Source organism: Aptenodytes forsteri, unplaced genomic scaffold (genome assembly GCF_000699145.1).
Source record: "Aptenodytes forsteri isolate BGI_AS27 unplaced genomic scaffold, ASM69914v1 Scaffold320, whole genome shotgun sequence".
Lineage (NCBI taxonomy): Eukaryota > Metazoa > Chordata > Aves > Sphenisciformes > Spheniscidae > Aptenodytes > Aptenodytes forsteri.
The window spans coordinates 3003131-3014793 of record NW_008794890.1 but is presented as its reverse complement, the minus strand read 5'-3'; positions in this window follow the sequence as shown (position 1 = coordinate 3014793).

The window sequence follows — 11663 nt, the reverse complement described above, 5'->3', positions numbered from 1 at the left end:
AGGGTATTTTATATAGAAATATATCTCTACACACACACACACACACAAATAAATAAGTAAATAAGTAAATTTATATATATATTTTTGAAGATATCTTTATTACCACAGGTACTACCAAAACAACTTTTCTAGAAAGATAGTTTAAATAACTGATTTCAAGATCGCTAACTTGGAGGTCACCTATTGCCAGGGATTTGTAGAATCACTTTATGCCTCACTTCTTCTAATTTTCCATACGATTTTGCAGCTGACTGCCTGGTCCTCTCCATCTCTACTCATACTTCCTGTAAATGTTGTAATTAAAACACGAACACATATGAGTTAAATTGTCAGGAAAGTCATTACAGGTTTTTAGCAAGAGGCTGGGATAAAACAGCTTACATTGCTGAGCTTATGAAGAGAAAAAGACCCTGATCTTATTTGTCCCTGTGGTTTTAGATGAGGGTCAGGAGTCACCTGCAATCTTTGTCTGTATGGAATGGGGAATGAAGGCTTTGTGTCTGGCTTCTGCCAAATTTCTACTCTGCTTACCTGGCTGGCCCTGGATAGTGGGCAGGCCAGATCAGCATGACTTTCCTTCTGATCCAGACCTCCGGAAAGCAACGTGGCCCAGCTGGGCACAAGTTTTCTCATTGATCCACTCTGCTTTTAAGCCTGCTAAGTCACTGAATCTACCATAAATCTGTGCCGATGTTTTACAGTGTGAACAGATGTATTTTGCATCTTACAAAACCTATTTCTGCGAACTGCTGTGTTCTCAGGTCTCATTGACTTGAATCAGGTGTTAAGGGCAGAAGTAATGATTTAGAAATCATTTAGTAAATCCGAGGTGTAATTTTCATAGTCTGTTAGGAATTTGTACCATCCTGACTCTGTTGGAGTGGAGAGGGATGCAGTTCTTGCTTGTATTAAGTGTGAAAAGTTTATGTGAATTACAACAGTTTTCTGAATCTGAAAAGCTAATAGGGTAACTCCCTATTAGGGAGTGCCTACTCCAGGCACAAAGTATCAAAATCTGGGAAAATAAGTGTGGCGAGATAAGGCAGAGGGCTGGGAGCAATTACTTGCATTTATTATTTCAGATGCATTCTCTTGTCCTTTATTTAGAGGAGGGGTAGGAAAAGTTTTGTAACAGCTTGCTATTAATTTATGGATTTGTATTAGCTGTGAAAAAGGATGCCATGACAGGAAGAGAGAGTTAATATGGAGACTAAAAATTAATCTGTAAGAACAAAGGGTAGATTGAGTGACGCAGAAATGAAATTGGGGATGTCAAGTTCACGATGGTACAATCCCAAAGGGAGAAGTATGAGGTACTTCTCAGTATGACTTTCTTGCTCATGAATATTGTACCTGTGTAAGGGCATTTTGCTTCCACCTTCCCTTCTCCCTCAGAAAACCCTCCAGTGATGAGATAGTTCCCATACTCCAGCAGAATGAGCACAGTGAATGTGCTGGGTATGTAGACACTGCTGTAATACTGTAATACATGCCTAATGCGGACATTGGGGTACAAAGCCACGGCTGCTCTGGCTGACAAGACACAGTGGAATGGGAGCAACAATCCACGTAAAAAGGCAACTTAAAATAGGATGGGGCAGTCTGCTGTCTTAATTGTTTTCACTAACAGGAGAAAATATTAAATGAAGGTCACAGTAAGAGGAAAAATGAGGCTAAACTGCACTGCTGCTGTCCTGAAGTACAAAGGCACGCTGGCAAAAACATTAAACTGTAAGATGGTCTGACAGGGCTTGCACTTTAAAAGGGAGTCCTCTAACATGGATGCACATTTTAAGATGGAAATACACTCGAGAGAATCTTGAGAAGGGCACGTAATTCCAACCTCGTGACCTGTAATTGCGCTCTTCAGAAATACCAAACCCTTAATGCAAAGTAAAAGTAAACTAATAGTAAAGTATGTGAGAATCTGATTCTGCAAATCAGAGGAAAAATTCATGGCCAGGGATGCTTCTACCTCTGGTTGAGCCACTGCCCATCACTATTTTCAATATTTCCTCCCTGCTTTTGGCATAGCATTGCTCCTCAGCCTCTCCTTCCCACCAAAAGTTATTTTCAGTCTCTTGACTGGAGTTTGAAATGCAGCATTTCTTGATGTGGGACCAGTGGGTGCTTCTCTCCTCCGCTCTCCCGTTCCAGTCAGCTGGCTGGACGACACCTGGATTTGGCAGATGGGTCTTTGCTGCTCCTGTCAGTGGTTGTTGAAGCACGTTTGCAGCTACTTTAAGACCCAGTTGCTTTCATGCTCCAGAAGCAGTCAGGAGACCGGTGTTCCCTCTCTCCATTCCTGTTGAGTGCCCTCAAAATGCGCTAGCAAAGTATCACTGCCTGGTTCGGTAAGTCAGCTGGTTGCTTCTTCTAGACATATGTCCCCAGTGCTACATTATTTTGTGCCATGTTTCCTTTTTCTTGACATCTGCTAAAGATATTTTTCCTTTATGCATGACACATGGGGGTAATTTTCTTCCATTTGCTAAGACCCCCCTCAGCATAACAGTGATTCTGTTTATTTTTTTGGCAGTATTTTTGATGTGGACTGAGTGGGGGCTTTTACTATGCGCAGTAGCATTGGATAGTATGTCAAAAAGGACTGCTTATTTGCCCTGATAAATATGCATGAGCTTTGGTAGACCAATGAAATCCTGGTGACAGTCAGCTAATTTTTTGGCATAGATGGATAGCAGTGTTTGCTCTAGCACAGCTCCAGAGAGTGCTGGCCACACTCACGATTGTAGCTGTGGAGAAATTTATAGAGGTGGCATCCTTAGCAGCTCACATGTAATGATTGTTCTCGTTTTTTGGTTTTTTTTGGTGAACAACTGATATTGTATGCTGCTTGACTCCATCGAAGAATTTTTTGCTTAATGCACAGAACTGCCATTTTTACTTTTTTATTAGTTGTGTGTCTGTCGCCCATGCAGACCTCAGTACGGCGTGTTCCCTACCCTCTACACAGCTACTTATTGTGTTCTCTGTGCCATTCACAGTGATGAGTTTAAATGTATGACTGCAACTATGTCAATCTCCCTTTAGCAGTGTTTCTGTTTTGGCTGTGCTTGTGCAGGACATTAACACTGCGTGTGTGCAGCAGAGCTGTGCAGCTCAGAGAAAACAGCCGAAAAGGCAGCACTGAAGAAACAAAACCTCACAAGAGCACTTGCAGCAGTCTCTGCGCCCATCACAGGATACAAAACAGCTACAGCAGATTAAAACCATATTGGACAGTTGCAAATTTACCACTATGGGGATGGGGAGGAGGGCTAAAAGGATGCCCCTTTATCAGCAGCAGTCCTTATGGTGCATGCCTTACAGCACATCGTGGCGGGGATGGGCTGTGGCACTGCACAAACCCAGGGATGCTGCTGCCAAAAGCAAGAGACAAGTTCCCACCTGACAGCTGCTTCATGGCAATTATCAAGTAGAAATGCTCCTGCCCCCAAGACAAATCTGAGATAGCTTATCCCACTTCCACTGAGGGCTGAAATTACCTCAAAATTACTCTTTATAGCTCTGTGATAAAAATATGCACCCAAACAGCTAATAAGTGGCTATATATTACCTGCTCCTTTATACTCAAAGTTAGTTGTTTGTGTGTTCTCACCCTGTATCCCTCCTACTGGGGACACGGGTGCTGCAGGGAAGCTCACAACACCTTCTGCTATGCTGAAAACTCTTCAATAACAGATAATTCCTCTTCTTTGCTACTCCCTAATACACTATTCTGGGATCACTCTTGAATTTTAAATGCCTGGATGGGGAAAAAACCTCTTGTATTGGATTCTGGTAAATGTAAGAGAAGCAATAATACTTCTCCTGAAGCTAGTACCCAGTGTTGGCATCACTGAACCCAGCTCTGCTGGACTAGTTCATTAAGTTTTCTTCACCAGAGCCTTCATGATGGGAGATCATCTGGGTAAAAAAAGGAAATCCAGAGCTGCGGGGCTGCTTGGAGATGCTGGAGACAAGCAACATTTTCAGGTCTCCCTGGCTCTGTTGGTCCCCCTGCAATGAATGATCCTTCCCACCTGTTTCCTAACACTTCAGTTCAGAAACTTTCTAATCAAATCATGCCAGGAAAGGGTCAGAGGAGACTGGGAGAAGAGGAGCAGATGCCAGTGTAGCGTGCGGTGGTGATATGGGATGGGAGATGTGCTAGCCCAGACCCCTGACAAGAGACAAGCCTGAGGAGAAATGCCCAGCTACTGCTTCTCCTCCTGCCCTCCCATCACACTAGGCAGCCTGCACACAAGCCTTGCTGAATGGTGAGAGGTTTCCAGCTCAAGGACCAGGGCCAAATCCAGCCCTGGCAGGTGTCATTATGAAACATCCGAATATGGGTTGCGGCTACCGACAGAGTAAGGAAACAGTGAATTCAGATTTAACAGGCAGTTAAACACTTGCCTGTGCATGCTAGTGAATGGAGAGATGTTCCTAGGAGTAATTTATAGAATAAAAGGCAGCTGGAAGTAAGCAAGGGTGTTTGGGGCTCTCCCTAGGAAGAAGTGTTTTCACCCTCTGTGAGCTGGCTAGCCAGTGCTGCCAGCAGCTGCTTGTTGCACATGCTTTGCTCCTGCACAGAGAAAGGGAGAGGAAGATGTGCTTTGCAGCTGTCCTGATGTCCCGCTGCTGAGTACTGACTCCTGCATCGGTAGCACTCTGGCAGAAGTGCTACTTATCCTGGCCGCGTATGCCTTGTGCCAAGACAGGATTTGCAATTTAGCATTTACTTTCATTTATTTTCTACCCCGAACTATCTGCTGGCCTTGCAATAACCAAATTTCTTAATCCTACAGGTGTTTGTTGGCCCACAGTTTATTCAGTCCCATTATGGAATGCATTTCTGTTATCCATGTACCTCTATTTCTGGCAACCTTATGGTGGCTCCTAAATGACTTTAAAGAAGCCGAAGCTGTTTAGCAGGGTTGACTTGTTCAGCCCTAAGCGCCACAAGATTGCTAAAATATGTTATCCTGCATGAAGTGTTTCATGTTTATGTATGCACTAAAGTGAATTTGCAAGCATTGTTCTAGGACCGCTAAGGACATGCCACTGTGACTGCAAATGGAAGGTCAAGGGGTCAAGGCTGCCTGCCACTAATCATGCTGAAGAGATCATGTTCAAGTGTTGAGAAAAAGGCTGTTGGACAAGTACAGAATCTTAAAGACATTTGCAGTATTGTGAGTGAATATATATTTACCATTAAGTTGATTGTTTGTTTCAGGATAATTCAATTTTGCTCACCTGAAGAAGATTATGAAGTTTTTTATGCCTCCTATGAAAATTATGGAAGAATCTCAATAATTTCTTTGTTGTTATCCTCCCCACCCCCACAAAAAAAAAGGAAAAAAGGGCACTTTGAGTGCAGATAAAATGTTTCTTTTTGCAGTTTTTTATTTCCATCAGAAATGGAAATCCATTTGCTAATGTATTTTCTGTGCATTTTAAAATATTGAATAGTCCCCTTATGAGAAAGAAGGATAAATACCTACATAAGATATGCATTCACATGTGCACACATCGCTAATATGATAACCAGATTTCCTTATAATGTGCACTTGCACATGTTACATCATCTGTAGCATTTTTCTTGTAGAAGTGGTGGTGAGAAACTGAAATGATAACCTTTTTCTTTTCTACTTTGGGATTTTACATCTTATAAGCTTATTCTTCTTGGAGAAAAATTGCTGAAGGACTGGCATGAAGAACCTTTTATAATATGAGTATTTAATATTTAAAGGTTAAAAGTGTGCAAGATAGATATACATTAAAAAGGTGATTGACAAAAATATTCTTCATTGGGTTACACACAGGTTGTAACCTTGAGTTGCTTGAAAACAAATGCTATCCTACTGTCTATAAGTAAATAGGAGGAATATGCCCTTTCTTACCCTGCAGGGATAGTGCGACTAACAAAGCCATTCAGAATCACTGAGCATTTAAAACATTTCTACAAAAGGGAGTTACAGCACTATCATCCTTCCTTCCAGGAGCTAATAAAACAGACTACATGTTAAATCCTAACACATCTCCTGCACTCTCAAGAGAAGAACAAAACCAAGCTGCTGTCAGGATTATAAAGGCTGATGGGTTGTTATGTGCTGGATAACTCAGGCTCTTGCTGACCTTACTTACACTGAGGGGCAATATCTTTTGCAAGGCTGAACTACTTCTAAACACTTTTTCCACTGAATTAAATATACACATGATTTCCCAGGCAGGCTTCCTATGAAATACTTTATTACAGATACTTAATTTCTCAGCGGAAAACCCTGTGCTGCAGTCACAGCACCACACAACACCTTCGTGTTATAAAGTGGAATTTCTGTCATGTGAGACTTGGTGCCAAACCTTTGCTTAAGTCTGTCTATTGGATGGTGCTTCTCCTTCAAATCACACAGCATAAATCGGTGACCTTTTGTAGTACCACTGCCCATCTGGGGATCAAGGCTGAAGTTTCCTTTCGGCATGTAAAGCTGCAAAAATGAGCATTTATTTCACTATAAAACACTGACTAGGCAGCAAAGGCTTCACAGACAAGGGATCATGTCGAGTTCATGGCAAGAAGGGAATACATTGACATTGCAGGACCTTTTTGAGAAGTTCAAACAATGAAACCCCTTAAGCTAGCCTTATCTTTTGCACTGGAATAAGTGATGTCTCCTGGCCTTATCTTTCCATTTTCCCTGAGCTCCATTAGTTTTCTCACAGACACTCTAAAGACAGCTCATAGCTCCTTTCCTCCCTGGATCTTTACATGCAGTCTCCACTGTCAAAGTGCGTCTGTCTCTCACCTCACTTTCAACCTTCTGCGTGTCCCTCTTGGCCTTCTGCCTCCTGCTACCACTGCCTGCTTGAGATCATACCTAATATACCCTGGGCTATTTTGGTCTTTTTTTCCTCTGTTGCTTTCATGCCCTAATTTCCCTTTTTCGATCCTTGTTTCCTCTTGACTGCTTCTGGCTTCTTGAATCTCGCCCTTTTCACCAGTGTGAACATTTCACCCAACTCTGTCTACACTGAAAATAAATAAATTTACAATGTTTCTTTTATATTCAAGGAAGCCTGGATGAGTGCAATTGCACCGCATATTACTTTGTGTGTATATAAATGTAATATAATGCACTGAGGCACTGTACTATGAAATAATTTGTGGACTAGCTCTCATGCAGTGTAGAGGAACGTTTCCTTTAGTTTCAGAAAGTGCAGTTTAGCATAGAAAAGTCAGTATCTTGCATGCTAGGGCTTCCCTGTGATCACCTGGTTCCTTCCCCAGCAAAATGAGAGAGGAGCAAGGTCATCATAACCTCTTGAAATCTCCTAAACCCCTATAATGAGTTGTTTTAGTGTGCTGACCCTTAGGGTGGTCATAGTGAAGGCATAATTATGCAATAGAAAAGTACATGGAAGAAAAAGAAACATCTGTATGGATATACTGCAGAAAGAAAGTGATGTTGCCCTGGCATGCTGAAAATACTGATGAACAGGCTTTAGTCATAGTTAAGGGATTACCATATTCAATAGAGCTGTGAAAACATTTTGAATAGACTCCAAGGAGAATATTGTATATTTAAAGTAGAAGTATACTGCAGATACAGGATCTAGCAATGTTTGACTGAAATGGAATAGGCTTAGCTGCTCAGAACACAGAAAGTCTCTATGGCCATTAATCTGCAAACGCACAGCTGTTTCCCCGTGTGAAATAATCACACAATATAAAAACCAAAAATGCTCTACATTGAATACATGGCTTTTTAGTAAGCGAGTATGTCACCAGTCGGGAAGCACAAATACTCCCGATTTGCCATCATCCTACCAAATCACTTTTTGCATGCCTCCTACTTGCACTGTTATGTTGAATTTATTGCTGATTTCCCCCGAGACCTAATTAGATGATAGTGAAAAGTGTTCTTTTTTTGCCCTTATCTGAAGGTGCCGGTTCTTTCCTCTCATCACCTTCTCTTCTCTCATCTGGGAATACTTTCTTCCTTTTCCCACCTATTTGCAAGTATTCAGCTCTGCAGTGAAGTGTTGGCAACTCCCAAAATACTGTATGCACCTGTTCTTGGAACTTTTGATAACCTAAAGAGCTCTATTTTTTTGTGCTGATAATGTGTTGTTTGAAAGTTTTGCTTTTTAGTTTTTAGCCCTTACGTGTGCTGAAAAGAAAACCCATGAAAATGTAAACTTTATAGATTCAAAACTGGGTAGCATGAATTCAGAGACTCTAACTGCTCTCTCATCTGAGTCTTGGGATGATGTGGTTTCTCACATGCTTGAAACTGTTAATGCAGAACAAGTGACATACTGGTAAAGTGCAGGGAATGCAAACTGCTTTCCATGTGACAGCTTGCACTAATCAACACAAGTCACATCCTTCTCAAGGAGCCCTTCCTCCTCTCAACAGCTGTGTGTGCCAGTGTTATGGAGGTGTATCCCTGACATGGCCATTTGTTGTCTCATCAGCAAAGACTACGCTTTCTTCCCTTTCAGTTGGTAGGTAAACAGGGTAGGTGAAAGATGTTTCACCCCTTGCCTAATAAAATCTAGTACCCTAGCTTGTCTCAGGTTTTCCAGCAGTTGGTAGTAGTTGTCCTTCCATGAGGTGATACAGAGAATTAAATATAAAATGGGGATCTCTCATACGTAATTAGCTCAGATCTTTTGTTTTTTCTTACTGTTTATTGTACCTCTGCTGCAGGCTTGTAGGTGGCTTTTTTTTCTTGCTTAAGCCTTTTCAGCATTGAATTATGATCGGTAGCTCTTCAAAGATGTGGAGCTCTAGTTGTCTGCAGAGTGTTACCATTTCTTCCAGCCACCGCAGCCAGCCAAGTGAGCACACCCAGTGTGTCAGGAGGCCTGTTCTTGCGTCAGGGTAGATATTTTACGGCTTTCTGCAATGGCGACAGTTTTCTTTCATTCACAGGGCTACTGAGGAAAAGCTTTGAAAAGGGTGCACTAGTCTGGGCCATTCAGTAGGCTTACAGGGCTATCATCCTCTGCTTGACTATCACTCTTTAGTTCGACTTGGCCTCCTTTCTATAAAGGGCAAATGATGAGGTATGTGAAATATATTGCAAGTAGTTTAGCCTTGTGGTCTGGGCCTGGGTTCAAGATCATGAGAGACATTTTCGTTGATCTCCTGGGAAACAGCCTGCTCCCGAGAATGTGGATGTTGGAAGATGAGGGTCTGCAAAATTAAGGAGATAAAGAAGGCTGGGACAGACAATAGAGAAGGCAAGAACTCAATACTGAGTCTGTATGGTAAGTGGAAAGTCTAGATGGCAAATGCTTTTACACACAAATACTAAATTTTTCCAGCGAAAGAAAGAACAATTTAGCATGAGAGTAGCAGCTGGTGTCTCCCACTTCTAAGTGAAAAGAATTATTTTTTTCTTCTCTTGTCTGGAGGAGACAAGAGCTGAGACTGTGTGGAGTGCAAGGGATGCCTGTCTTTTGTTGTAACTACAAGTATTTAAAGAAAGACAAGTGAGCCCTACTTATAGGATACTGTTTAACTTACAAGCCTGCTGATCCTCTTCAGACAGGAGTAAAGGGAATGCTTTTACTTTATGGCTTTCTTTCAGTTTATAAACCTTGTATACATAAGTGATGATAATTGGGAAGAAAACCACTGTACACATTTGAGAGCTTTAAAAGAATCCAGAAACTGAAGTTTCTTTATGAAGAACTGATCAAGTATTTTGTAAGTGGGGAGAAACAGAAACACCGAGGTTTGCAATTGTTTCTCTAGCTGTGGTTTTCTGTCTCAAGAATTTACACAGCAGTAGTTCTTTCAGTTGGGGAGTACAAACACATATGTGAAAGCAAACAAAGGTGACTGAATCCCAGAATAAGAAAGCTGTCTTTTTGGTTTTTTAACTGGCTGCATGCATAAAATGAACACATTTTTAACATGTACTGTAATGTGTCAATAAGCTTTATGCTGACTTCGTGGAGCGTTGGCTCTTAATCATGCAGATGAGGGTATGCATTGTGGATAATAGTCTTCGTGAAACTGATGTGGGAGTTGTACTATTAAGGGTGCCTTCAGTGCTATGATGGTGTCATATATATTTGTAAATGCTCATACTTGTTTGGTTTTCTTTGTGCTTGACCTTATTTCCCTTAACTTTAAGCTGATGGGAATTTTTCCAGTTGAAAGGAGGTAGATTGCAAATAAGCGCGTCTGTTTTCAGATTTAAAATTAAATAAGTAAAAGTAGAAAGTAACCTGTCATCAAATGAGAGCAAGGTTCAGTCATGTCTAATACAGAAAAGAAAAAAACATAGTGTTTTTCTTCTGCTGAGCCTACTGGTGAAAGACCTATAGGAGACTCTGGATTTATGGCAGTCACATGTGTTTAGTGTTTGGGTGACCTGGGCAGTTGGCAGGAGGGAGCAGATCAATACATCGTTAATGTAATGAAAAATACTGACTGTCTGCTAGTGTCAGCTTGGGAGCATACAATATTAATTAAATGCAATTAAATGGTAAGGCTATGTTCTGTTGGCATGTAAGAAATCCTTCCTCCCCTTCTATTTCCGTGTGTTGGAAGTGTGCCAAATGGTTATCTCCAACAAGCAAAGCTGTGATTTCTTCTTGCTGTTTAAGCATGACTTTGATGGAAGTGAGTAGCAACAAGAAAAAATTCTTAAGTATCAGCGTCAAAAGTGAGGAAGGATGTCTATTTTAACCAAAAATGAGAGAATGATGGTTAGGTGGATTATAAGGATGGCTTGTTAAAATTTCCTAATAGGAAAAAACTTGAGTCTGAAGGGGAGTTAGAGAAGGTCCAGCCTTTCCAGAATACAGATAAAATTGCCCATTGGATGTGTTATGGAGGAATCAGGTATACCTCTAGAAAGTGTTTTCGTCATATGCTTGCTGGTTGTACCCGACTGTCAAATGGTATTGGAAGATTATGCAATTTCATTAAAACAAGCTTGTTATCAATTGTTTGTGGATAGTGTAGGTTTAGATAATATTCCTCCTTTTAGATGACAAGGGTCTCTCCTCACTCTGGGACATTTGACTTGTGAAGAGCAGTATAGGGTGACTTTAAAAATAGCCACACAACCCTAACAAATGCAAAAGCATTGAGAAATAATTCAAAGACTGAACGGTACTACATGAGATCCTAAAAACCCCCCATGTCTTGAAGATGCGGTGTGTCATTGTATCAGGCGTTTTACAAACTAAAGAAATCAGTTTGACTTGCCTGATTTCCTTTGGTATTTTGATAAATATTTCAAGATCCAATTATTTTTAATAAAAGATAGACACTCAAGAGACAACTTTAACTGCACATGGAGATCCATGCTAAACCTTGTAAATTAGAGAGGGAGTTGTCAAATTTTTATCATCTTTCTTCTTCTAAATTATTAATATGTAATTTTATAAAGGCGAGTAATCCTCATGGACTTAAACGCTTTGTTGCATTGGAAGCCTGAAAATGTCGCCTTCTCCTCGTGAACCGGCGCATGGAGTACGGTGAGGGGTGGGACAGGCGGTGAGGAGGAAGGTGAATCGCTGATCCCAGCCCAGCGCCCCCCTGGCTGCCTCACCCGGTCCGGGGCCCGCCTCAAGCGCCCCAGCCAGCCGCCGCTGCGCGCTCCCCCCGCCCCCGCGGGCCAGCGGCCCTGAGG